The sequence below is a fragment of the Mytilus galloprovincialis genome, chromosome 6 (genome assembly GCF_965363235.1).
Source record: "Mytilus galloprovincialis chromosome 6, xbMytGall1.hap1.1, whole genome shotgun sequence".
NCBI classification, from domain to species: Eukaryota; Metazoa; Mollusca; class Bivalvia; order Mytilida; family Mytilidae; genus Mytilus; species Mytilus galloprovincialis.
The window spans coordinates 74,159,018-74,163,135 of record NC_134843.1 but is presented as its reverse complement, the minus strand read 5'-3'; positions in this window follow the sequence as shown (position 1 = coordinate 74,163,135).

The following is a 4,118-nucleotide window of genomic DNA, read 5'->3' as shown; positions in this document are numbered from 1 at the left end:
GTATTTAGTTATTTGTAACTTCTAGAAAGCAAGACATAGGAATACTTATCTAACAGTGGCATTTCTTTTTAGTTTCCTACTGACTAGATTTTAACTCTGTCAGTTATTCTGTGTTTAGATATAAAAAAAAAAAAAGAGTACCAATGAGACAACACTCCATCCAAGTCGCAATTTGTAAAAGTAAACCATTTATAAGTCAAAGGTATGGTCTTCAACTTGGAGCCTTGGCTCACACTGACAGCAAGCTGTATGTTTTAAGTTTCGCCTGCAATGAAAGTTGCATAATGCTAGACATCATGATACCTATGCAGTGGTGGCATAAACAATTTGTATAAAGTTTTATATTTTAAAAGGTAGAAGACCTGGAAGTTTTATACCATAAATGCAGATGCCTTATTTAACAAAGTTTCCATTGTGGTAGACCTAATTTTCAGCAGGTGCTTGTAAACATTTTTATTTCCCGTCATAGCGGAGCCTGTGACAGCTCAACATAGTGATAGTTATCCGGCAACTGCGACAGTGGCATTAACAAACTTCTTAAAAGCTTTAAAGCTTTATATTCTAATAGATGCCATATGTTTCTATCGCTCATACGTCCATTGTCCTTGACCTCTTTTTTCAAGATTCCATGCTGGTCGGACAGTTTTCACTTGACCTCGACCTCATTTCATGGAACATGGTTAAGTTTTGGTGGTCAAATTCATATCTCAGATCCTATAAGCAATAGGTCTAGTATATTTGGTGTATGCAAGGATTGTCCACTTAGCAGGTGTCATCTGAACTTGACCTCATTTTCATGGATAAGGCTTTATAGTTTGTGTTTTAATTTTTTTCTATACTGTATGCAAAAGGTCTACTATATTTGGTGTATGAAACAAATGTCCAACTGCCAGGTGTCATCTGACCTTGACCTCATTTTAAAGGTTCATTGCTCAATGTTAAGATTTTGTGCTTTTGTCTTTTCCTAAACAATAAGCAATAGGTCAACTGGATTTGTATTTTTGGAAGGATTGTAAGCTGTATATGTCTATCTGGCAGGTATCATCTGACCTTGACCTCATCTAGGGGGTTCAGTTTAAATTTATGCGATAGCTTTAGTAAAGATTTATATTGAGCGCTATCAACATAATATCAGTGGAAATTAAGATAGCTAGACATTTCAGTGAGTGCATTCTTGTTGTGTTTTTCCAATACACAAGGCCATAGATCAACTATATTTGGTGTATGGAACAATTGTAAGGTGTACTTAAAATTGTGAATAAAAATCTGGAATGTGTCTTTTAAGTAACAACAACTTGAACAAAGAGCAGAAGTTCAAAACGACCCAAAACCACCTGTCTTTTATATCAGCAATAAGTGTAATCTATTTGGTGTATAGAATGATTGTAAAGTGTACATCTTGTATATAATTCGGAGTTTAGTATGACATCCATTATCACTGAACTAGTATACATATTTTTTAAGGGGCTAGCTGAAGGACGCCTCCGGGTGCGGGAGTTTCTCCCTACATTTAAGACCATTGGTGGCCTTCAGCTGTTGTCTGCTCTATGGTCGGGTTGTTGTCACTTTGACACATTCCCCATTTCTCATTTTAATGTATGTTTCATAGGGTTTAATTGACCTTAACCTCATTTTGATACGACCGCAAAAATTGAAAAATTTTTGGTCGTATATTGGTATCACGTTGGTGTCGTCGTCCGAATACTTTTAGTTTTCGCACTCTAACTTTAGTAAAAGTGAGTAGAAATCTATGAAATTTTAACACAAGGTTTATGACCACAAAAGGAAGGTTTGGGATTGATTTTGGGAGTTTTGGTCCCAACATTTTAGGAATTAGAGGCCAAAAAGGGCCCAAATAAGCATTTTCTTGGTTTTCGCACTATAACTTTAGTTTAAGTAAAGAGAAATCTATGAAAGTTTGACACAAGGTTTATGACCACAAAAGGAAGGTTGGGATTGATTTTTGGTGTTTTGGTTATAACAGTTTAGGAATTGGGGGCCAAAAAAGGGCCAAAATAAGCATTATTTTTGGTTTTCGCACAATAACTTAAGTATAAGTAAATAGAAATCTATGAAATTTAAACACAAGGTTTATGACCATAAAAGGAAGGTTGGGTTTGATTTTGGGAGTTTTGGTCCCTACAGTTTAGGAATAAGGGGCCCAAAGGATCCAAAATTAAACTTTGTTTGATTTCATCAAAAATTGAATAATTGGGGTTCCTTGATATGCCCAATCTAACTGTGTATGTAGATTCTTAATTTTTGGTCCCGTTTTCAAATTGGTCTACATTAAAGTCCAAAGGGTCCAAAATTAAACTAAATTTGATTTTAACAAAAATTGAATTCTTGGGCTTCTTTGATATGCTGAATCTAAACATATACTTAGATTTTTGATTATGGGCCCAGTTTTCAAGTTGGTTCAAATCAGGATCCAAAATTATTATATTAAGTATTGTGCAATAGCAAGAAATTTTCAATTGCACAGTATTCAGCAATAGCAAGAAATCTTCAATTGCACAGTATTGTGCAATAGCAAGAAATTTTCAATTGCACAGTATTGCACAATAGCAAGAAATTTTCAATTGCACAGTATTGCACAATAGCAAGAAATATCTAATTGCACAATATTGCACAATAGCAAGAAATTTTCAATTGGAGTTATCTTTCTTTGTCCTGAATAGTAGTTGAATCAACTTAAATCATTGTTTTATACAATATACAATGTATATTCACTTTCACTACCAACTGATAAATTAAAACAATCTTTACCATTCAGTGATAACAAGCACTTTATTTTACATTTTAATATTTTATGATGTATTTAAATGAGTAGTTATTGTTGCAAACTTCATTAGAAATTTGAAATCAGTTTTGGGAAAAGGGAAAGGGGGAAGTGAAACAAAAATGTTGGGGGGGGGGGGGGGTTAAATTTTTCTCATTTCAGATTTTATAAATAAAAAGAAAATTTCTTCAAACATTTTTTTGAGAGGATTACTATTCAACAGCATAGTGAATTGCTCAAAGGCAAAAAAAATATTTTAAGTTCATTAGACCACATTCATGCTGTGTCAGAAACCTATGCAGTGTCAACTATTTAATCACAATCCAAATTAAGAGCTGAATCCAGCTTGAATGTGTCCATACTTGCCCCAACTGTTCAGGGTTCAACCTCTGCGGTCGTATAAAGCTGCGCCCGGCGGAGCACCTGGTTGTAGTTTATTGTCGAGCCTGGACTTTTGTCGCAGAAAGCTCCACATAGGGATAGTGATCCGGCAGCGGCGGTGTTAGCTAACTTCTTAAAGCTTTATATTTTAGAAGGTAGTAGACCTGGATGCTTCATACTTTATATATAGATGCCTCATGTTGCGAAGTTTCCGTTAGTCACATGTCCAATGTCCTTGACCTCATTTTCATGGTTCAGTGACTACTTGAAAAAAAAGTTTAGATTTTTTTGTAATGTGAAATTCTCTCTTATAATAAGTAATAGAATGACTATATTTGGTATGTGCATATCCTCATGCCGCCTGTCAGACAGTTTTAACGTGACCTCAACCTTATTTCATGGATCAGTGAACAAGGTTAAGTTTTGGTGGTCAAGTCCATATCTCAGATACTGAAAGCAATAGGTCTAGTATATTCAGTGTATGTAAGGACGGTTAAGTATACATGTCTAACTGGCAGGTGTCATCTGACCTTGACCTCATTTTCATGGTTCAGTGGATATAGTTAAGTTCTTGTGTTTTGGTCTTTTTCTTATATTGTATGCAATACATCAACTAAATTTGGTGTATGGAATGTTTGTAAGGTGAACATGTCTAGCTGGCAGGTTTCATCTGACCTTCACCTCATTTTCATGGTTTAGTGATCAAATTTAAGTTTTTGAGTTATGGTCTTTTTTCTTATACTACAAATGTATATGCAAAAGGTCAACTATACTTGATGTATTGAAATATTTAATGACTTATATGTCAGTCATGCAGGTTTTATTTGACCTTGACCTCATTTTCACTGTTCATTGCTCAGTGTTAAGTTTTTGTGTTTTGGTCTGTTTTTCTTAAAACTATAAGCAATAGGTCAACTATATTTGTTGTTTTAGAGAAGCTGTACATGTCTGCCTG